At 39.7% G+C, this 25,156-nt stretch overlaps 1 long non-coding RNA gene across 1 annotated transcript; it reads right to left on the reverse strand.

Moving 5' to 3' along the window:
- Nucleotides 1–18,621: 18,621 nt before the first annotated feature.
- LOC110925484 lies at nucleotides 18,622–21,105 on the reverse strand. Its single transcript, XR_002584487.2, has 3 exons — nucleotides 20,966–21,105; nucleotides 20,223–20,308; nucleotides 18,622–18,844 (listed from the first exon to the last, which is right to left on the reverse strand). It is a non-coding gene; the product is annotated as an uncharacterized LOC110925484 (long non-coding RNA).
- Nucleotides 21,106–25,156: the final 4,051 nt, after the last annotated feature.

Genomic DNA, 25,156 nt, shown 5'->3' on the forward strand with positions numbered 1-25,156 from the left:
TAAATAGGAGGTCATTCAAGCGAACCTAAGGGTGTGTGTTGAATGTGTTTTTCTTCCGGTGAGCCACGAAGTGCTGTCAGAGTCTGTAAATGTTATCAAGATCAATACAACAGCAATTAATAGTGAATCCGGCTGAAATCGCACCAATTCATTAGTTTCCGCCTCTTGATTTGGATAGGAATTCTTCTGATCGACTCAATCAGGGCCGAATACGATCCTACAAGTGGTATCAGAGCACAGGAGGAAGAGTTCTTGCCATTTCAGCTGCATTTCATCTGTTTTTTCTACACTTTCTTCAAAATTTCAAAATTTTTCACAGTAAAACCAGCTCATTTTTACACATTGCACTCGGAATCATGTATTAGTAAACCCTTGAAAGTTTCAGATCTAAAATCGACCTAGAAAGTAGGATTTTTGGGGTTTCGCTTTTACGAATACGTTCAAAAAGTGACATCAGCAGATAGTTTCGCTCCAAGGTACAGGTGGTTTCGCTCCAAACATCACCTAGTTCCGCTTATCTGAACAAGCTAGGTCCGCTTATTTGGACAATTTCTGAGGTTCCGCTTCAAAAGTGTTTGATAGTTTCGCTCTTTTGGACATATTATAGTTCCGCTCATACGATCATTTTCAGTTCAGTGGTTCCGCTCCAAATTCACTTGAAGGTCCGCTCGTGTGACATTTAGAAGGTCCGCTTATTTGACAACTTGTAGTTCCGCTCGTAAGACACTAAAAGGTTCCGCTCCAAGAACACTTTAGGTTCCGCTTATTGTGACATTGGAGGTTCGCTCGTGTGAACATTTTAAGTTTCGCTCATCTGAACAACTTGGAGGTTCCGCTTTTCTGGACAAAAAGCATAGTTTCGCTTTTGTGACTGTCAAGACTAGTTTCGCTTTTCTGGACAATTTGCCTAAGCTTAGAAATCTGTGAATTTTTGACAATTGAACAATGGACACTGAATTCTATAATGCCTTTGCTAGTCCGATCACAATTACTCAGAATGCTTTGATTGAAAATGAAACCGGAACATCTCAGAAATCGCCCAAACTCATGGATATCGATGATTATAACGCGTGGTCTGAACGGTTTGGAAACTGGGTCGAAGCTTATCACCTAGACGCGTGGGAACACACTGAGGAACCATATGTTAGACCCATAACAAATGGTGTGCAGCAAACAATTCGAGAAATGAGTACGAAAGATAAAAATAAATATCGAGATGAGAAATTGATGGTGAGTCTGCTTCAGCAAGCTATAAAAGAAGACATCCTGATACTGCTTCAACATGATGGAACTGCTTACTCAATCTGGACAGAATTGGAAGCAAAATTTGTTGGAAGTGATGATATGCTCAAAAACAAATTGTCTCTCATGAAGAAAGAGTTTGATTTGTTTCGTGGTTTGAAATCTAAAAATACCAAGCAAATAATTGATAGATATTGTAACTTGGTGAGAAACATGACTAAACTTGGTATTAAAAAGGATACTGATGAATTGATTGAAAAACTTGCAGATGCGCTACCACATGAAACATGGGGAACGTTTTTGATGATGCTGAGATCCAACAGAAAAGATTATAAAAATATGACACTGGGAGACTTCATCAAACACCTGGAAGCTCAAGAAATGGAGCAGAGGAAGATTGCCAGGATGAAGAACTATGATGGAGAACAAGACATCAGCTTATACTACAAGAGTGGTGTTCCTGGAACGACAAATCTTTCTCCAAAGATTGAAACTGCTTACAGTGTGAAAGATTCTTCTGAAAAGAAATCATCCCAGGGATCAAGCAGCACAAGATTCTCATCATTCGATCCAAACATTTCTGCAACAAAGAACGGAAAAAGACTTCAATGCAATATTGTATTAAATCTTGAAAGTGATCAAGATTATTCTGATGAAGTTGCTAAAAATCAAATGTCTTTGTTAGGAATGGTGTTGGAATCTTATAGTAGTTTTGTAGCCGGAAGGATCGGTAATCCAATGCTTACTAAAGAGGATTACGATCAAATTGATGCTGAAGAAATGGAATTAATGGATATAAAATGGTGTATGGCTAGTGTGATGAGACGTGCTGAGAAGTTTAAAAAAATTACAGGCCGAGATGATTTTCGTGATGCAAATGTTTCAACTTTAGGCTTTGATAAATCTAAAGTTACGTGTTTTCGTTGCAGGGAAAAGGGGCATTTCAAGAGGGAGTGCAAAAACCGTGAAGCTACTGGAGCCCAAAATCCTTTTGGAAACAACGATTATCACAAAAAGGCGATTTATCATCAAGTCACGTCACCAGCACAGCATCAGACACGAACTGCTCACGGGAGAGATGTAATTGATAGTTCAAAAAGAGCATGTCTAAGCAAATATGAAAAATTTTCATGGGATAAATACATTCCAACAAACAGCAAAGTGTGTTTGGCAGAGCAAGATGATGAAAAGTTGGTTGAAGGTTTCAGTTGGGACAATTTTTGCCCGGATCAAGAATTTATGGCCAAAGAGATGTCCAACAACCTTTTCAATGTTAATGCTTTCATTGCTAATGCTTATGATTTGAAATGTGCAGAAAGAAGCAGAAAAGTCATAGAAGCTGCTGAAGCAAGACGAAGAAAGCTTGAAGAAGAGGAAGAAGAAGAGAGATTAAAGCTGAAGCTGTAGCCGAGAAAAGGAGAAGAGCTGAATTTTTACAATCAAGCAGAACAGTCAAAGAGGTTCCTGAATTTGAAGTGAAAATTGATGCAGAACCAGTTAAAGTTCCAGAAAAGTGCATGAACTGTGATTCTCTAATCAAACAGAACAATGAGTTGCTGCACAACATAAACAGATTGAAAGAATCCTATGATACAATGAACAGAGAAATTAACAAGTATACGGATTCAGATAGTGAACAAGTTGTGGCAATGAATACATTGAAGAGAGCGTACCTGAGACAGCTTGATGATGTTAACTTTCACATAAAGAAATGTGCTGAGTTGGAGTTGAAGTTGGCAACACAAAAGATAGAAACTGAGAGAGTTAATAAGTTATTAGAAAGCTACTCATGTTCTTCTTTTGTTGTTGACAGGATTTATCCAGTTGTGGAAAGTTTGAAGACGTTTGAAGAAGTGAAGACCTCCGAAGAAGAGAAATCTGTGACAAAAGATGAAGTTGAAGTGAAGACTTCTGGTAAGAAATCAAGTGTGGTTTACAATAGATGTCCGCCCCCGGTCGAAAATGGATATTCACCTCGAAATCCAAATTCCGAAAGAGTCAATAAGGTAATCAATTTACAATGGGAGTCTGGGCCGTCAGATAACTTGCCAGAAAATATTGATGTCACGTATACGTCATCTGAAACTGATCATGAGTCAAAGTTGATAAAAAGTGTGGTCGATCAGGTGTTGGATAAAGATGACAGTGAGGAGTCAAATCCGGAGTCCAAACCAGAGTCAAAGTTTGTGTCTGACACATGAAAGCCGACAATCAAAAAGGACAAACGGGTTTATGATAAAGAGTTTTTGATATCAAAATCTAATTTGAATGATGAATCATTCAAAGTAGCATATACTTTGAAAGATTCTGACAAATTATATTCTAATGAAGCTTTTCCAATAAGAAGTGTCAGATTTGAAATGATTCAAAAGGTTTTCAAAATCACAGAAATTAATATTTCTGAAATAAAAGATTTAAATCTTTCCGGAAAACCTAAACAATACACTTCAAGAGAACAAAAAAGAATTAACAAGAAAATGGGTTACAATTGTGGTTACAGTTTCCAAAAGAAACCAAACCATAATCGTAATTTCAAAAAGAAAGGATTATGGTTTAATCAACCGAAAAACTATAAAAATGAGAAAATTTATAAACCAAAAACTGTGTTTGTTTCAGGAAAAACAATAGAGGATGAGTAAGAAAAATCATTCAGAAAGCAGACGAACCAGGAATTCCTTGCCAAGAAGCAAGAAGAACTAAAGAAGAATGATGTTCCAAAGAAGATTGAAAAGAGAACCTGTTTTCAGTGCAAGATTGCTGGTCATGTTGCTAGAAATTGTCCGCAAACATTCAAATCAAAACAGGAAGTATCTGGTAAACTGAAAGAGAAAGTTGTTTATAACACTGAACTTTCAACCCGAAAGTTTACAGGCTTTGAAAATTCAACATTTGAAAAAGGAGAATGTTCAAAGAATGTTTTAAAAGGAAAAGAGGATTTGAAAAATCAAAAATGGGTTGTGAAAGGTTCAGGTAATAATTCTGGTGATGAATCTGATTCCACAAAATCGGAGGAGCCATGTGTTAAGAAAAAGGTTGAAAGAAAAGTTCCAACTATGAACGATGAAAATTTTCCACCGTTGTGTGCTGAAAATTTTATGAAGAAAGTTGGAAAAATTGAAATTTCAAATCAATTTTATTCTGACAAGAAGAAATTTGATGTTGAAAAGACTTTCAACGGAAATGTGAAACATATTTTTGGCAAAATGGTCAATGGTAAGGCCAAAGGTGTTAAAGAATTTTACGCTGCCAAAAGAGGGGTTCACAAGTCCGTTAAAAGTAAAGATGAAGAAGAAATTGTTACACCCAAGGAAGGTCATGCTTGGGTGGATATATTTTTTAAAGAATAAAAACCTGACATGCCGGAGATCCCAAGTTGGTAATCGTGGATCATGAATCGGCATCTTTTTTAATCTATGTTTGAGTAGTTGCAGGATTTGCCGGAACTCCCAGGTTGGTAAGCGTGGAGTAGGAATCGGCACCTTGAAAATTCAACCAACAAGATGGTAATTGGTTGAAAAACAGGTTTGAGTTGTATGTTTGTGAGTGTTACGAGTGGTTTAGAATTTGAACCAAGTTGCTCCTTCAAGTGGTTAATCAAGATCATTAAATTGAACTTGAGTTAACTATTATTCAAAAGATTGGTAAAACAATGTGATGATTTGAACCCCAATTTTACAAGTGGTAAAATCAATAAAACTTATTTTCCGGAAAAACCATGTTGATTAAAACAAACTTGAGTGTTTTGAAATCATTATGGGAAAGTAGTTTTGTTGTAAGGGGGAGTTCTGATTGTTTAAGCCAAGCAGGTGGAGACCTGAAGCGATTCAATATCGGTTGTCATGTTCTGTATAGTTTGTTTTCAATTTTCGTTAAATGTTTTTGAATTTTAGGGGGAGTAAGAAATTTTAGAAAATCCAAAAACATCAGAAAATTTGAAAAAGCCAAACATATGATAAAACTGAAAAATGAGTTTTTGTTGCATAAAAGAGGAAATGATAGTACGTCAGTGGACTATCACAACACGCTAAAGAAATGTAATGTTTAAAAGTGATAAACAATCTTACTGCGGATGTGTCAGTAGGTTTTCGCACATTCAGTAAACTGAATTGAGATATAAACTTAAAACCAAACTTGCTTAATTTGTGGGTAACTATTCTTGGATATATGGGTAACCCCCGAAATCTTGTTTGAAAGGTCCCTTATTCTGAGATACTAGGTCTTTATGCTCAGTGATATCTGGGGTATTATCCCGGGACTTCTGCTGTATGGAAATACCGACCTAGTCCTTGGATAATGCTTTCGGCAAAAGCTTTGAAAAAATAAGCGCAGCCCTCAGCATGCTGATGAAACAATAAAATTGATAGTCGCTGCTGTTGTAATAAAAGATCCTCTAAAGGGGATCCACCAAAAGTCGAAGCCGTCATCTCTCTGCATATACGGAAGTATCGATCTGAGCTCTCACGACCCTCGCACATAACCCCTTTACAGATATCATCTTTGGTATACTCTCCTGTAAGATTGAATATTGGGATCTGGATACGGGAGTATATTCAAGTGGAGTGATACACAATTAAGTTCAAGTGTCTAAAACATTAATATCGTATCTCGAATCGATTGAAATTTGTGTGAAAATTTAAATTGGACCAATATACTGACAATCTAGGTAAATTGTTTAGAACTTAGAATGTTTAAAGCTTAACGGTGTTGGTGATATGTGTCTTAAAATTGATATGATCCTCTTGCACGAACTCACAAAAATATTGTTTGTAAATATTTTTTTTCTGCATTCTCATGTTTTAGGTGTCAGTTACTATTTCTCAGAAAATTCAAAAAGATTTTCAATGACTGATGATTGAAAAGCTGATTTCGAAGTTCTAAGTGCTAAACTTGAAGAACGGGTTTGGAAGAGTGTATGTGAAAATGATAAAAGTTAGGAAAAGATCCTAAATGCAAAATCATTATTGTAGTTTACCAACATAGTTTCTAAAATTGTTGAAAAGATATAATCTTTGAAGAAACTTATGTTTGGGTAGAGATTGTGCAGGTAAATTTTTGCCAGGTGATGATCCTGAGATAGAATAGGGTCAGATAACGATCTTGAACCTGATAGAAGCCTGTTCATGATCTTAGAATGAAGCTGTGAATTCCAGACTACGATCCCAGCAGTTTTAAAGGGAAGTCTGAAGACACCGTGTCAACATCCGAGAGAGAGGAGTTTGTTGATGATGAAGATAGAGATCGAGGATCGTGCAATGACAATTATTTCAGAGGAAGATTGAAGTATGATAAAGACTGTAGAGTGATAATCGAAGACTCGACACTGAAGACTCCGTCAACATCCGAGGGGGAGTTTGTTGGTGCACTACGTCTGTCGACTACGTCTTATATCGAGTCTAGAGTTGTATAGATTAGATATGGCACAAAATCCTAGAAACATGAGATCGTATAGGTTCGCTTATGTGTCATTATCTAGGTTCGCTTGTGTGTCAAGAAGATAGGTTCGTTTATATGTCAGTGATAGAGGTTCGCTTATACGTACATGTCCGTATAAGCGAAACCTAGTGAACTATAAATAGGATGTCATTCAAGCGAACCTAAGGGTGTGTGTTGAATGTGTTTTTCTTCCGGTGAGCCACGAAGTGCTGCCGAAGTGCTTTCAGAGTCTGTAAATGTTATCAAGATCAATACAACAGCAATTAATAGTGAATCCGGCTGAAATCGCACCAATTCATTAGTTTCCGCCTCTTGATTTGGATAGGAATTCTTCTGATCGACTCAATCAGGGCTGAATACGATCCTACATATCCCCACTGGAACGCGTGAAGTAAAGCCCTTAACAACCCCTGTCCACGACAGGTGCTGAGTCCAAACTAAAGTACTACCGTTGCTAAGGTGATAGGCAACAATCACTGTGTTAACATAACATACAAGCATTCATGGAAAACACGCAGCATGCAATAACGGTCGGCGTATAAATAGTGTTTGCGTTGTGTGATTGATGTGATTTGAATATAGGTAACGTATGTAACACCTAAAAGTGCATAAAGCAAAAAGGGTTCGAGTATACTCACAGATTGTGTTTAACAAATAAACACAGCCTTCGATTGAAGGGAGCGCTGGGAGAGATTAGCCTGAATAGTTAACGATAGCATAAACGATAAGCGGCACGTAAAACGGTGCAAAGTGTCAATGGATCGGACGGTAATCCGATCGGATGGCAATCCAATTGGATGGCCAGACGATCGGGTGAAAATCCGATAGGTTGGACACTTAGTGAGAACAAGTTCACAGCAGCTTGTCAGTGGATCGGATCGCAATCCGATCGGGTAGCAATCCGTTTGTCACGAACATGTTGAAAATTTTTTAAGTGTTGAAGTTCAAACATCACATGGTCGGATGGTCGTTCGATCGGGTGGCACTCCGATCGGACGACAATCCGTTCAACGTTCAAACCTCTTGAAAGTTTGAAATAAAGTTTAAGTGTGGGACCAAGTGCAAGCCGATCGGACGGCTGTCCGATCAGGTGACAATCCTATCGGACGGCAATCCGTCCGGGCGGTCTGATCGTCTTAACACTTGTTGGCTTTCTCGAGACAGTTGTGACAACGTGCCAAACAACAGAACCCTATCAACACTCAGGTGACCAGATCGAGCAGGAATCACCCTAGTCCGGTCGGTCAGCTGTTAGAGTCGATGGTTCGTGTTTAACCCGAGGTTGGTTGTCTCGTTGATAGAACTCAGATCTTGAACCGACACATCATTAAGAAGGAGTAGAAGATTAGAACAAGCTCCAATTCTATCGGTTTTGAGTGTATTGAGTATAAAAGAGCTGAAAGAAAGTTAGAAACCATCTTTCAATCCTTTTCACCATGATTATGTTCAGATCTATGCAAGATCTTTGTTTATTCATGTGGAAACTGTTCAGATCTAAGTTGTTCTTAATGGATTGAAGCCAAAACATGAAGTCATAAGAACCCCATGATGACATCACCCTAGAACACCTCAAATCCACTGATTTCACGGTTAAAAGTTAAGATTCAAAAGATAGAAAGGTGAAGGAGTGCGTGTAGATCATAGAAGTACAAGATTTTGGTTGAAAACTTACATGAATCGCGAGAAATCGAGAGAAAGAAGCTTGAGAGCGGCTGGGTCGAGTGAGAGGAGCTGTCACATCAAGTGATGTGACAGTTGAAGGTATTTATAGGGTTTCCCAAAAAGGAAAGTGTGCATAGGATAGGGTGGGTCACCGATCGGGTGGCTGTCCGTTCGGGTGGCTGTCCGATCAGGTGGTAATCCGATCGAGTGGCCATCCGATCGAGCTGTCACTATATCGAGTGGCTCCGACGGTTTGAGTTTCAGCGTTTTGTGTTGTGCGTCAGGGTTTGTGATGCGATAGAATTTCCCATTAATCCCAACTACTATATCTAACATACAATCACTATAATTGACTTGCGTTTAGCGTTTGCGATTCGATTGCGATAGAGTTTCGATTAATCACCATAACATAAACATAAATAAACATGCACAAGTAACACATAAATAGCACACACACGTAAAACAATATCCAGAATGCATAATTCGGGCTGCGAATGTGATTGCGATGCGATAAGGCGATAAAACATGCGATAAATAGCGATAAATCTGGATTATTAACAAGTACTCCACATAATACAACTAATGCGATAAAATAAATAGATTATCTACAAGTCAAAGAAGTCAAGGAGTGGCAGATCGCAATTAGCAATCTTTTCTTCCTTTGACTTCAATCTTGACTTTGACTTGACTTTCGAAACACGGGGTGTTAAAGCCTCCCCCTGTTAAGGGAATTTCGTCCCGAAATTAGGCTTCAAGCATAACAAACAACTGTGGGTACTTCGCCTTCATGTCGCTTTCGAGTTCCCAAGTGAACTCTGCGCCTCGTTTGCCTTCCCAGCAAACCTTCACAATGGGAATGCATGAGCGCCTGAGCTGCTTGGTTTGTCGGTCCATGATCTCGACAAGCTTTTCCCCGAAGTGTAGTGTTTCGTTTATTTGAAGATCCTCCAACGGAACTTGTAGATCATGCTCAGCAAGACACTTTCTGGGGTATGACACATGGAAAGTCGAGTGGACGTTCTTAAGTTCCTCCGGTAGTTCGAGTCTGTAGGCCACTTTTCCGATCCTTTCTAGAATCTTAAAGGGTCCAACAAATCGAGGCGCGAGCTTTCCTTTCTTGCCGAATCTACCCAAACCCTTCCAAGGTGATACCTTTAGGAGTACATGGTCGCCAACGTCAAATTCAAGGGGCTTGCGTCGTCTATCGGCGTAACTTTTCTGACAAATCCGAGCTTTCAGCAGGTTGTCTCGAATTTGGAGGATTTTGTCAGTCGTTTCTTGCAGTAGCTCAGGACCGGTTAATTGTGAGTGATCGATCTCATGCCATACAATTGGCGATCGACATTTTCTTCCGTATAAAGCCTCAAACGGTGCCATTTGAATGCTGGAATGATAACTGTATTATACGAGAATTCGACTAGAGGTAAGTATGCGTCCCAATTACCACCGAAATCTATGACACACGAGCGAAGCATGTCTTCCAAAGTACGGATCGTTCTATCAGTCTGACCGTCGGTTTAGGGATGAAAAGCGGTACTTAGATTGAGCGAAGTACCGAGAGCAGATTGAAATGTTTCCCATAAATGCAAAGTAAACCGACCATCGCGGTCAGAGATGATATTGCGAGGCGTACCGTGTCGACAGATAACTTCGTTTGTGTAGATTCGGGCTAATCTTTCTACCTTGTAGTCTTCCCGTATTGGGAGGAAATGAGCAGATTTGGTCAAGAGATCGACGATAACCCAGATGCTATCGTGACCTGTGGTTGTACGCGGGAGTTTCGTGATAAAGTCCATGGCTATGCTTTCCCACTTCCACATCGGGATTTCGGGTTATACAAGCAAGCCAGTGGGTCTTTGGTGCTCGGCCTTAACTTTCGAGCAAGTCAGGCACCTCGAAACATAGAGAGCGATATCTTTCTTCATGCCCGGCCACCGGTACTTATAGCGAAGGTCCTGGTACATTTTATCGGCACCGGGATGAATAGAATATCGAGACTTATGGGCTTCGTCCATCAGGATCTGTCGTAAATCGGTCCGTTTAGGGATCCAGATTCGGTCCAGATAATGGAATATCCCATTCGATTTACTCACTAACTGGGCTGCATCGTTGAGAATCCTTTCTTTCTTCAAAGTACGCTCGGTAAAGCATGCACGTTGGGCTTCGCGAATGAGAGACTCGAGATGATGCTGCGCGGGAATATTGCGAATGCTATGCAAATAGCTTCGTCTGCTGAGGGCGTCGGCAATGACATTTGCTTTGCCAGGATGATAACGAATCTCACAGTCGTAATCGTTGAGAAGTTCCACCCATCGGCGTTGACGCATGTTCAGTTCTTTCTGGTTGAAGATGTGTTGTAGGCTCCTATGGTCGGTGAAGACCGTACACTTAGTACCGTAAGGGTAGTGTCGCCAAATCTTCAATGCAAAAACAACTACGCCTAGCTCGAGGTCGTGGGTTTTATAGTTCTTCTCGTGGATCTTGAGCTAACGAGACGCGTAAGTGATAACCTTGTCCCGTTGCATGAGAACGCAACCAAGACCAAGGTTCGAGGCATCACAGTAGACAATGAAGTCATCGTTTTCGTCGGGTAAAGCCAGAACGGGAGCATTGCAAAGCATGTGCTTGAGGGTTCGAAAGGCAGTCTCTTATTCAGTTCCCCAAACAAAAGGCTTGTCTTTATGCATGAGAGAAGTAAGCGACACAGCGATTTTTGAGAATCCTTCGATAAATCGGCGATAATAGCCCACTAGTACGAGAAAAGAACGGACTTCAGACGGGTTCTTAGGCGTAACCCAACTCTTAACAGCTTCAATCTTCGCGGGATCGACATAGATACCTTGACTATTGAAAATGTGACCGAGGAATTGAACCTCCTCTAACCAGAATTCACACTTGGAGAACTTGGCATAGAGTCGATCCCTTGGAGTAACTCGAGAACCAAACGTAGATGTTGTGCGTGTTCGGCTTTCGACTTGGAATAGATTAGGATATCATCGATGAACACGATGACGAAGCGGTCAAGAAATGGTTTACACACGCGATTCATCAGATCCATGAAAACCGCGGGTGCGTTGGTTAAACCAAAAGGCATAACGACGAACTCATAGTGGCCGTAACGGGTGCGAAAAGTGGTTTTGGGTATATCCTTCTCTTGGATGCGTAATTGGTGATAGCCTGAGCATAGATCGATTTTTGAGAAACACGAAGCACCTTGCAATTGGTCAAACAAATCATCGATTCGAGGTAGGGGATAGCGATTCTTGATAGTTAGCTTGTTCAATTCCCTATAGTCGATGCACATCCTGAACGACCCATCCTTCTTCTTGACGAAAAGGACTGGTGCGCCCCAAGGAGAGTTGCTAGGGCGAATGAAGCCTTTATTAAGCAATTCCTGGAGCTGACTTGATAGTTCACGCCTTTCAGACGGAGCGAGATGATAAGGCGCTTTAGCAACAAGATTAGCTCCAGGAATGAGGTCGATACGGAAGTCGATATCACGACTCGGCAGCAGACCTTGGAGATCATCGGGAAACACATTCGGAAATTCACACACAACGGGGACATCGTTTACTCCCGGATTACCTTTCTTTTCCTTCTCCGCTACTACAATGTTAGCCAAGAAAGCTCTGTATTCCTTGCGGAGATACTTGCTAGCTTGGATACATGACATGAGCTTGAGACCTTTTGAAGCAGTTTCGCCATAAACACACAATAAATCACCATTAACGAGCGAGAAGCGAATCATCTTATCGAAACATACAACTTCAGCATGATTCTCACGAAGAAAATCCATGCCTACTATGATGTCGAAACGACCGAGCTGCATCGGAATAAGGTCGCTGGGGAAGATGTGATTGTTGAGTTCGAGAGTAAAATCACGAAGGACAGAATTTACGGCGACGGTCCTTCGAGTGGCAACTTCGACATCGGATGACGAGGGTAGATGGGCGCGCTTACGATTTAGGAGCTTTTCGAATTCCAATGACACAAAACAGTTATCGGCTCGAGTATCAAATAAACACCAAGCATATATACCATTCACAAGGAACGTACCATTAACCACATTGTTGTCGGCTTGAGCTTGGCGGACATTGATGTTGAAGGTGCGTCCACGTGGTGCTTATTGTGGTTGCTACTGCTACTGCTGTTGTTGTTGCTGTTGCTGGGGCTGCTGCTGCTGAGGCTCTTGTTTAACCACCCTGTTGGGACACATGTTGGCGAAATGGTTAGGATCGCCACATGCAAAGCAAGCTCTGGCGTGGATCGCGGGTGCTAGAGCTACTTGTTGTTGACCCTGAGGGGCAGTAAGAAGAGCTTGTTGAGCAGGGGCAGGAGCTGCGGCATGACGGGGGCCGGTTCGACAATTGGCGGTGAAGTGGCCATACATATTGCAATGTACGCAATACCTGCAGGCTATACCCACCGGGTGATGATAAGTGCATGTCGGGCAGGCAGGATGAGGACCAGTATACGCACGCTTTGCAGGCGGCGTATAGGTAACTGGTGCAGCTTGGCGGTGTTGCGGCGGTTACTGGGCTGGAACAGCTTGGAGTGGGGCAGCAGTGGTGACAGCACAGTTCTTGTTGGCATTCTTCCTCTTACGACGAGAGGACTTGGACGATTGAGGAGCAGCAGTGGCGGTTTCAGCACTGGTGGCGGTTGTAGCTTGGTGTAGATTCTTTGAGGCTTTGTCCCAGACACCAGCCTTGACGCGCTTGTCATTGATTTCGGCAGCGAGCAGATAAGTCTCCTCGATAGTAGTTTTCTTGGCAGCCTGAACAAAATCAGCCACATAATCCGGCAGAGCACGGATGTATTTCTTGATAGTTATCTCAGGCGTCTTCACTTGGTCAGAACAGATGATACTGAGCTGCTTGAAGCGAGCAGTCAGAGCTGCGTTTTCTCCATCTTTCTGCTTGATATGCCAGAATTCATCCTCCATCTTTTGGTGTTCGTGGGGAGGGTAGAACTCTTGCATCATAATGTCCTTCAACTCATCCCATGTCAGCTCATAAGCTGCGTCATTTCCGCGTTTGTTTCTCTCAGCCGTCCACCAGTCTAAAGCGCGGGACTAGAAGACGCCAGTAGCGTTCAGAGTACGGAGATTTTCAGGACAGCCACTCTGGCGCAGGGTGACTTCAATAGAGTCAAACCATTGGAACATAGCCGTAGGGCCATCTTCGCCAGTAAACTCCTTTGGACCACAAGCTTTGAACTGCTTAAAACTAAAAGCAGACTTTGGCGCATCTGTTCGAGATTCTTCAGACGATTTGCTAGTGTTTTCGTTCAGCTCACTAACAATCTGAGGAATTACTTTAGCTATTTGAGTAGCGACGAGAGAGGCGAGTCGCTTGTCAGCTTGCTTGCGTTTCATAGCGCGAGAGTGATGTGATCCAGTTGACGACATTGTCTTCAACAAACATCGCCATAGGATTCAATCACTATTTAATCGAATCTCACCTCACCCGCCTAGTACTACTAAAGCTCAGGAACATCATCATAACACAGAAACACATAGGAAAATAACACAGATGCACATAAACACACAAACACGTAAGGCACATAGGGTACATAGAAGCACATAGAAGCAGTCAGAATACAGAAACCTATCATTCAAAGTTCGCGCGCATTCGAGAATAGCAAGATCGATTAGCGAGTAACGTAACATAGCGAGTAACATAGCGTACAGTCATCCCTCCAAGTAGTAGCGATTTGTTAGCAATTTGAGGTAGATGTGCAGTGCGGAGCCTGTGTGTCGATCGAAACGAGAGCGAGAAGCGAATAAGTCACCAAAAAATCAAAACATATAAACAGGTAAAACCACATAAAACACACAAAATCCCACATAAAATGGTGAATAATCAGAGTCAGCAGTTGCGGGCTCAGAATCGAAAACACATAAAAATCGGCGAAATGCGAGATTGAAATCGAATATAGATTGTCTAAGGCTTGATAGACATTGACTACCCAAAGTGATTCGACTATTCACAAGGACTCTTAGTACGCACTTTGACTTTCGGGACTGTGCTCTTGCCTCAATTTGGGCGATTGGCACGCATCCTTTCGGTTACCGTGGTACTTCAAGTCATTTGGAGTCTGTCGAAGCTTTGGTGAGAGTTTTGTAAAACTAAAATGAGATCGGAACAAGTCGTCAAGGTTCGGGTTTAACCCCTGACTTAACAACTTCGTCCCTGTTTTAATGAAAATAGAGAAGAAAACCTGCGTTAAAGTACGGATTTCACTCCTGATTTAACACAAATTCTCTTGTTTATAGATAAATACGGGTCGAACAAGCAATCTAATTGAGAGTTTGCGGGTTTCACCCCTAATCTCGATCTAATCACTCATTCATTCATTTTGAAAACTGTGTTGTGCGACTACCTTAGGAAAGGTAGTGTGATAGTATAGCGTGAGTGCGAGCGAGTAATAGCAAGTAAGCTCGCGTAGAACCCCTACAGGGTTCGCACAAGTTGGTCCATTGGTACTTAAACTATAGACTAGGTCGATTTCTAAGACATCGACCCGGACTAAGTCGAGTCTTGCCTAATTCCCTATAGGTATGGCTCTGATACCAATCTGTCACACCTTAATCGAAGGCGGAAACCTCGGGGCGCGACACTGAGCGAACAAATTGTCAAGAGAAATTCCATAACGACTAAATTACCAAATAGTTAACATTATGTCCCATACCATAACCCATTCAAGTAATCTAATTATTATAGACAACGATATTCTCAAAACAAAAGCATGTTCGACAACTCAGATTTTCAAATAAAGATAAATTGTTTGTTTGTTTCTAGACACCGTCCTACTCGATTCCACAAAAGCAGGAAAACACCACATCCTAGCAGACAACATCCTAAACACCTGTCACATACGTTAAAATATGTAAAGGTGAGCATACAAGTTTGATACAGCATATATGGTTCGAAATAATTTACGCGTAACCAGCATGTAACATGTATAAAGTGAAGGCAAGTAGGTTATCGACAGAGAAATATCCACATACGTGACTGCGAGTTATAGAATGCGCAACATGTATCCCCACTGGAACACATGAAGTAAAGCCCTTAACAACCCCTGTCCACGACAGGTGCTGAGTCCAAACTATAGTACCATCGCTGTTAGGGTGTCAGACAACAATCACTGTGTTAACATAACATACAAGCATTCATCGAAAACATGTAGCATGCAATAAGAGTCAGCGTATAAATAGTGTTTGTGTTGTGTGATTGATGTGATTTGAATATAGGTAACGTATGTAACACCCAAAAGTGCATAAAGCAAAAAGGGTTCGAGTATACTCACAGATTGTGTTTAACAAATAAACACAGCCTTGGATTGAAGGGAGCGCTGGGAGAGATTAGCCTGAACAATTAACGATAGCATAAACGATAAGCGGCGTGTTAAATGGTGCAAAGTGTCAATGGATCGGACGGTAATCCGATCGGATGGCCAGTCGATCGGGTGACAATCCGATAGGTTGGACACTTAGTGAGAACAAGTTTACAGTAGTTTGTCACTCGATCGGATTGCAATCCGATCGGGTGGCAATCCGTTTGTCACGAACATGTTGAAAATTGTTTAAGTGTTGAAGTTCAAACATCATATGGTCGGATGGTCGTTCGATCGGGTGGCAATCTGATCAGACGGTAATCCGTTCGACATTCAAACCTCTTGAAAGTTTGAAATAAAGTTTAAGTGTGGGACCAAGTGCAAGCCGATCGGACGACTGTCCGATCGGGTAACAATCCGATCGGATGTTTCCACATGGTATTTCTTCTTTGTATTAGACATCAGCTGTTAGAGTCGATGGTTCGTGTTCAACCCAAGGTCGGTTGTCTCGTTGATAGAACTCGGATCTTGAACCGACACATCACTAAGAAAGAGTTAAAGATCAGAACAAGCTCCAATCCTATCGGTTTTGAGTGCAATGAGTGTAAAAGTGTTGAAAGAAAGTTAGAAACCATCTTTCAATCCTTTTCACCATGATTATGTTCAGATCTATGCAAGATCTTTGTTTATTCATGTGGAAACCGTTCAGATCTAAGTTGTTCTTAATGGATTTAGGCCAAAACATGAAGTTCATAAGAACCCCATGATGACATCACCCTAGAACACCTCAAATCCATTGATTTCACGGTTAAAAGTTAAGATTCAAAAGATAGAAAGGTGAAGGAGTGCGTGTAGATCATAGAAGTATAAGATTTAGGTTGAAAACATACAAGAATCGCGAGAAATCGAGAGAAAGAAGCTTGAGAGCGGCTGGGTCGAGTGAGAGGAGCTGTCACATCAAGTGATGTGACAGTTGAAGGTATTTATAGGGTTTCCCAAAAAGGAAAGTGTGCATAGGATAGGGTGGGTCACCGATCGGGTGGCTGTCCGATCGGGTGGCCATCCGATCGAGCTGTCACTTGATCGGGTGGCTCCGACGGTTTGAATTTCCGCGTTTTGTGTTGTGCGTTGGGTTTTGCGATGCGATAGAATTTCCCATTAATCCCAACTACTATATCTAACATACAATCACTATAATTAACTTGCTTTAGCGTTTGCGATTCGATTGCGATAGAGTTTCGATTGCGTTTCGATTAATCACCACAACATAAACATAAATAAACATGCACACAAGTAACACATAAATAGCACACACACGTAAAACAATATCCAGAACGCATAATTCGGGCTGCGAATGCGATTGCGATGCGATAAGCGATAAAGCGATAAAACATGCGATAAATCTCGATTATTAACAAGTACTCCACATAATACAACTAATGCGATAAAATAAATAGATTATCTACAAGTCAAAGAAGTCAAAACACTCTTTCTTCCTTTGACTTCAATCTTGACTTTGACTTTGACTTTCGAAACACGGGGTGTTACAGGTACTCTCTTTGAGGTTCTTCATGCTCGCGGGTTGCCTCGTGAGAACCGGATAAACCAACTCTCCTCCATGCTTGTTGGGAGTTCTATAATGGCAAATGCTATTATAGAAGACTACAAGGTTCTGGGACACAAGGAGGAGGAAATTGTTCGACTATGGGCTAAGGCTGAGGCAACGGCAAGGGCTGCTCGGGAGGGTGCAGAGCAGCTGGAAAAAGATAGGGCTGCTTTTGAGAAGCTTAAGCAGACTAAAGCTTGGGGTGCAACTGCTGGCCTTAAACAGGTTCATACTCTTGCCAAATTTCTTTCTGATGAGCGCAAGGGTTGGAAGGAAGCTTGTGCTCGAGAAAATGAAAAACTTTTCCGTGTTCGTCAGGAGCTGACTAATCTCAAGGCGGCGAATGCTGCATTAATGAAGGAAAGGGATGCAGCTGAAGCGGCTGTCAAGGAGGCAAAGGAAGCCGAGGCACGTAGTGCCAATGCGCTTGAAGAGGTGACTGCCGACCCCAACAAATTGAACAAAGTTGTTGAGGATCTCAAGGTATGAACTGTGATTATACTTGAGTTTGTCTTCTTCTTGTTTCACAAGTATAACTGATTGTCTTTCTATACTTGTGTATGCTTGGTTCTTGAAAAGCTGATGTGCAGAACCGGGTGACCATCCTTGAGGAGGTCACTGCCCGCGCGACTGAAGCTGAGATGCGGGCAAGGGAGGCTACAGAGGCTAGAGATAGTTTGACTACCTCTCTTAATCAGCTTAGGGAAGATCGCGATTGGATGTGTGATCACGGTATCCGGCATGTAAGTATCTAGTGCCCTTTCCATTGTTTAGTTGTTGTTTCTTACCCTTTTACTTGTATGTTTGCAGATTGTTGGATATGTCCTTGATGCGCCTGAGAATGCAACAACTGTAAATGAGCTTAAGGAGCGTGCACGGAGGCAGGGTTCAACGCTGGTTACAATCAGTGCATTGCCCATGTGAACCCTTTTTTCCAGAGTAAATTTACCGATGAAAGATCTGGGTTCCATGGTGTAGATACTGAAGCTTGGTATGTCGCAGCTGTTGACGCGTATAACAACTTGTCCCTTTTTTAAGATATTGAGAAATGCTTGGAAGCGGAAGATTACGTGGACCGTCTGCGGTTGTTGTATGAGCGTGCTGAGAAGGAAGACACTGCTGGTGGTGACGCGGGCACCAGTGGCACAAAAGAAGACTAGGTTGGCCTGCGTGCCCTCTTTTGGTTTCTTTTTGATGTAAATGTTGGAAAAACTTCTGTAAATATTTTGGAATATATAAAGTTTAACCCTTTTGTTCAATTTGTATAAGTCTTTTTACCTCTTGCATCTTGAACATGTGTGAGTTAATGTTTAGATAAGGCCAATGCTTAAGGTGTAACACCTTTGTTATTATTTTACGGTTTTCGTATAGTTTACGAAAACAAACATGTAATTTTGATAAATAAGGTTAGATAAAACTTTTACAATTTAAAAGAATATACAACTTAATGTAATTGAATTCGTCGTTTAAAAGATACGACGAAACGCCGCGCGGAAGCTTGTAATTTATCGTGTTCGGTTCTTCATCGAGCTTGATCTTCATCCGGGCACTCTTGGTGATCACCTATGATCAAAACCAACTTAAAAGTTAGTTTTGATAGTTACATAACAAGTTTAAACAAGTTATATGGGTCAAACAAACAAAATTAAACATTTTTGGAATTCAGAGGGGGCTAGACGCCCCACCTAGGGGCTAGACGCCCCACCTAGCCCCCTTTTTGACAGCAAGCTATTTATTTGTTGCTGTATAATTCCTAGCCAACCCAAGTTTCACAAAAACGGACATAACTCATTCGTTATTGATCCGTTTTACACGATTCTTTTTCCTACGCGTTCGTAATTTAATTCCCCATCTTGTGGAGTCAAAATTCAACATTCAAACAAATAAAATTCTATATTTTTAAACCTTCGGCTTATTACTCAATTTCAACATTTTGACCCGTTTATATTTAAAACCACAAACTTGTTCGAAACAGTCATGGGGCATACGCCCATGTAATTAACTCAAATTCTTTTTCCCGGATTCATAACATGTGTGAATTACACGACCAATGTCTAGGTTATGTGCATAACCAGTTTTGACCCGTTTAAATGGTCATATGCATTTATTCATTAATCTCACTCTTCTCTTTTCACACTTTACATTTTCACATTCAAAGTATCTACCCATATCATGAAATCATTATGCAAGTTCCTAAACCACCCATATGGGTCGTTTGTCTAATTTACCCATCAAGGGCTTTTTGGTCAATTCTAGTCCTTCATTATACAATGAAAGACTTCCACTAATTAATTGACCAAAATACTACTTTCAACTATAAATCTAATTATGTGTACCTGGCTCGGGTCATAGCATTGACCCGTTTACATACCTCTTGCTTTACATTTTCTAGTTAAAGCAACGCAACATATGTTATTTCTTGTAATCACAAACACTCAACAAGTGGTCACCAATTATTAATGTCAAATGGTATTAACACACCATTTGACCCATCTATTCGAAATAACTATTTTTCAACATATGATAGTATTTTTATTACCATCTCACTCCTTGAACCTATTCCGGTTTGCACCGTGAGTTTTATTTACTTAAAGGACATTTTCTCAATTTGTTTGACCGTTAAAACTTTCACCAAAAAGTTTCCCTTTCAGGCCTTTTATCTATTCGTTAATCCATGCCCGGATTACTACTTTACCATTTTACCCGTCACGTTTAAACCATAACATAGTGTTTCAAAACTTTATATTTGTTCATCATTTCACATCAAGTTTATCTTATTTACCGATTTTACCATAATCTATGGTTTTTGCCCTTCTAGCTTGTTCCGACCCGCATTGTATCGTGCCGGAACATCTTATTTTATTTGCAAACTACTATTCATATTCGATACTCACAATAAGCATTTGGTAAATAATAAAAAGGGGGCGTAAGCTTTACTTACCTTGCATCTGGTTATGCTTTTCTTCATGTTTAACTTGTTTGATCCGCTTCCTTCCCGAGCTCCCACCTAGCTCATTAAGCGTCAAACTATCACCATAATTCGTAAGACGATTAGATTAGTCATTATCACGTACGACTATTCCATCTTACGAAATATATGTCGAAACTTCTATTAGACTTCATCATTGGTTAATTTGACTTATAAAAGTCATTTACTCTTAATCTTATGATATGTGAAATTAGTTAAAATCTACTTCATGATTAGAATCCGTATTTTCACATATCATCCCTAGTTAATCAAATTAGGCAATTATGCGTTTCGTTCATGATTATGACATATAACATTCGTTTAGGCATTTTAACAAACACCTTGCGAGCGAGATTCATATACTTCTTTTGTCAAGTTCACATCTCAATTTTAATCAAGTTTTAACATCAAAATCAATCTCTATGTCTAGTGTTCATGAACTACACCCAAAACTTGTATCATAACAACAATATTCATCAACTCAACACTCTAAATGAAGTGTTCATCATTTTGTCATAAAACCCACTTAGCACCTATCTAATTAGTTAACCGAAACACTAATTTATGGTGCTAAATCACAAGTTTACATCTAGGGTTCGTTCCTAGACTCATAAACATCACAATTTCACTATAACATCCAACATTCACACAAATTTTCATTCATGCATGATTATCACAAATTTCAAAATATCACCAAACTACGAATTTTGACATACCTTGTGATCTCCTAGCTTAGGTGATCACGAATTTAGTTAAATCCCCAATTCTTAGCTTGATTTCCCTTTTGATTTTGAGCAATTTTGATGAGTTTAGGGTTTGAAAGGAGAAACCCTCTCCTGCTCTGTGAAAATGTCGACCAAACACACACTTTTTGTGTGTGTTTTGGTTTTTGATTTATTTAATTAAAACATCTTTCATGTTTTCCCTTTTTAGTCCCTCAAGATTTCAAGTTTTATAAAGGTTTAACCAAATTCATGTTTCCAATATTTTTTTTAACCACACTTAACTTACTAGGTTAATATTCCTAGTAACTTAGCGGTTTTCGGGGGAGTCATAACCCGTTTTATTTTTAAGTCCCGTTAAGTCGGGTTTCTTATAAACTTTTTTTTTCTCAATGCGTTTATTCTCTCTCTTTTTTTATTATAGGATTATTTATTTAAATCTTAATATTCACCGGGTTAATTTTACCACTAACGGTATTTTACCCGTTCGTTATTTTCAACGTGGTTTGATTACCAAGTCCGTTTTTGGGGTGTTACAAGTCAACCCCCCTTAAAGAAGTTTCGTCCTCGAAACCTTATTTGCGTAGTTCATTTGTTTAAACCAAAGGAACTTGGTTTCATTTTCAAGGCATTTATTCATTCTTTTCGATCTAACATTTTCATTTATATTGACGCGTACATCTTTCATGTGTAAGGTCTCGAGGGCCGTTACTTTCTGCCTATATCCTTTATCTTTATTGACCGAGTTGTCACGTGTCCACTTAGTCTCATTAGTCTGTTTACAGGTTTATCACGCGCTTGTCTTATATTAACAAGCGCTTTGTATTTGTCGTGACATTTTCTTAACTTTGAATAGTTTTGCCGGCTAGACTAATTAGCCACCGTCACTTCATACCCCATCACACGGGTATACTATTTTGCCATCTCCGGTCTTATGTGTGTTTAAATTTTCTAAACCATCTCATACTACTTATGTTTGTTAAAACATTGCTTTTGACTAAAAACTAAATTTTTAGTTTACATTTTCTCCTTGTCTTATATCTTTTTCTCATGTCTAGGAATTTTCGTTCTAAGTTTTATTCCTGACCGTTATTATTTTACACGGAGAATTGTAACCAGTTTCCCTTGCTTTACAATATTGACCCGTAGGTTTCTTCACTTAGCCTCATGTGCTATTTCTTTATATGTTTCACCTTTTTAAGGTGAGACCCAACAGTTCGTTTCTTTCTATTTATGACCCAACGGTCTCCTTGGTCCCGTAGACCTTATCACTACGTTTTATCCCGTAGGTTATGATGATCCCATAGATCATCTTTTATTCACGTCTACATTCAAATGTCTATTTATACATATATAGCTTTAAAGCATCCTTTGTTATGTTTGGAATCATTTAATTTTGCTTTTGAACTTTAGTTGACCTTGACCGTAGTCTAAGGTTTCATTTGTTTACTTTTGGACTATCTTTCCGACTATACGACTTCTAACGTCATTTACACGTCGGTTTGTCCTACGCTTACCGTTACCCGGTTCATACTTATACTCCTTTACGACCCATTACCCGGGTCCTTCTATCTTATTGTGTTTAGCTTTCCGGTTCACCGGTTTGCGTTTTCCTATTATATTAAGCATTATTCCTTAATTGACTCGTTTGACTCATTTTGGGTAAATTTTCATTGCTTATGAATGTCAAACTTCATTCTTTATTTGACCCGTCCAAATTTGAAATGGTTGAACGTAATTACCAAAATTTATGTTTGCGAAAATTCTTGTCATCTTTTAGTCATGACTCATATTCCGAGTCTTTTGACTTTCTATTTCGCGTTCCCGTCTCTCGGTTTACGCATTCACCCACAATCCTACCCGTCCATCGGGTATCTTTACCGTAATCATTATCAAGTAACCATTCTTATATGGTTTTAGACATCATTTTAATTTATTTGGTCGTCTTAGCGAAATCCATCACTTTTATTCAGTTAAGTCCTTTATTCATTAGTTAATTCGTTTGACTTGTCCACGTGAATTTCATCACTTATGTCAGTCAAACCTTTATCCCCATGCCTTAGCATTCTCATTAGTTGGTTTGTATTTTCATTTACTTCGATCTTTGTCCTTTCTCTCGGGCTCGTCATTTTAACGTAATATGCTTCCATCGTCCGACTTGCGTTTACGTTTACTATCAAACATCTTATTTATTTGATTCATTTGGGTACCATTTAAGTTAGCCCCATTCACCCCGCCCTTACTACATCGGACGTAAATGTGTCCGCTACAAGAAGCTCATGGTATCATATGCGACTACTTACTTGGCCAGAGTAAGCGATCAGCACATGATACACATGACCCTTTTATAGCTTTCACATCACACCCTATTATTTCATATCTCTGATTTCATTTAGTAAAACTTTATTTAATTACAAAACAACAATCATTAGTTTTACTAGTTTTACATTTGAACATATAAAATGTTTTTCTTTTCTATCGAACTATTATATAATCACATTTGTTAATGTGATCGCTACTTTTCTCAATAGCATTATATTGAGAGTTTTCCACTTGGATAATTACCCCACGTCCAAGTTTCCATACGAACTAATCCTATTATTTCTTTGTTATTCATCATCGTGAATAACACATATTTCTATTAAACTTCTCTTAGAAACATCATCCTGAATAGATATCCTATTCAAGTTTTATCAGATATATGCAACCGTTATCCCCTACGTGTTTGTTGCGTATTACTACTTATGCGATTAAATTTAAAAGCGTGCACCTGGTAATGCTTGCCCTAACGGGCTTCTCTTGCCGTGAACTTTGTTCGCGATCATCATGCGATTTAGGTCCTCAATGAGTGTGCTCAGCTTGTCATACCTCGGACCGTTCCACCGTCATATCCACAATTTATTCAACTCTCGTCATCTTCAGATGCGAGTGTCCTTCAACTAAACATTTACAAAAGTTTGAAATTTCGACATTAATGGATGCCCGTAGTATAATACAAGGCTTTTCTACTATATGCATCAACGTGTGTAATTTCGTTGACTATATCTACTCTATATCGTTTTTATTGGTGTAACGTGTATTACACGATAACCATATGTGTTGTTTACAACACTTTAGCATGCTAAATCATTAACATACATTTACTTACCGGATTTGCGATCAAGCCTCGAACCGAACACTTTATTCTTTTAACCTTGGGCTCTGATTACCAACTTGTAACACCCTTGTTGTTATTTTACGGTTTTCGTATAGTTTACGAAAACAAACATGTAATTTTGATAAATAAGGTTAGATAAAACTTTTACAATTTAAAAGAATATACAACTTAATGTAATTGAATTCGTCATTTAAAAGATACGACGAAACGCCACGCGGAAGCTTGTAATTTATCATGTTCGGTTCTTTATCGAGCTTGATCTTCATCCGGGCACTCTTGGCGATCACCTATGATCAAAACCAACTTAAAAGTTAGTTTTAGTAGTTAAATAACAAGTTTAAACAAGTTATATGGGTCAAACAAACAAAATTAAACATTTTTGGAATTCAGAGGGGGCTAGACGCCCCACCTAGGGGCTAGACGCCCCACCTAGCCCCCTTTTTGACAGCAAGCTATTTATTTGTTGCTGTATAATTCCTAGCCAACCCAAGTTTCACGAAAACGGACATAACTCATTCGTTATTGATCCGTTTTACACGATTCTTTTTTCCTACGCGTTCGTAATTTAATTCCCCATCTTGTGGAGTCAAAATTCAACATTCAAACAAATAAAATTCTATATTTTTAAACCTTCGGCTTATTGCTCAATTTCAACATTTTGACCCGTTTATATTTAAAACCACAAATTTGTTCGAAATAGTCATGGGGCATACGCCCATGTAATTAACTCAAATTCTTTTTCCCGGATTCATAACATGTGTGAATTACACGACCAATGTCTAGGTTATGTGCATAACCAGTTTTGACCCGTTTAAATGGTCATATGCATTTATTCATTAATCTCATTCTTCTCTTTTCACACTTTACATTTTCACATTCAAAGTATCTACCCATATCATGTAATCATTATGCAAGTTCCTAAACCACCCATATGGGTCGTTCGTCCAATTTACCCATCAAGGGCTTTTTGGTCAATTCTAGTCCTTCATTATACAATGAAAGACTTCCACTAATTAATTGACCCAAAT

The sequence above is a fragment of the Helianthus annuus genome, chromosome 11 (genome assembly GCF_002127325.2).
Source record: "Helianthus annuus cultivar XRQ/B chromosome 11, HanXRQr2.0-SUNRISE, whole genome shotgun sequence".
NCBI lineage: Eukaryota > Viridiplantae > Streptophyta > Magnoliopsida > Asterales > Asteraceae > Helianthus > Helianthus annuus.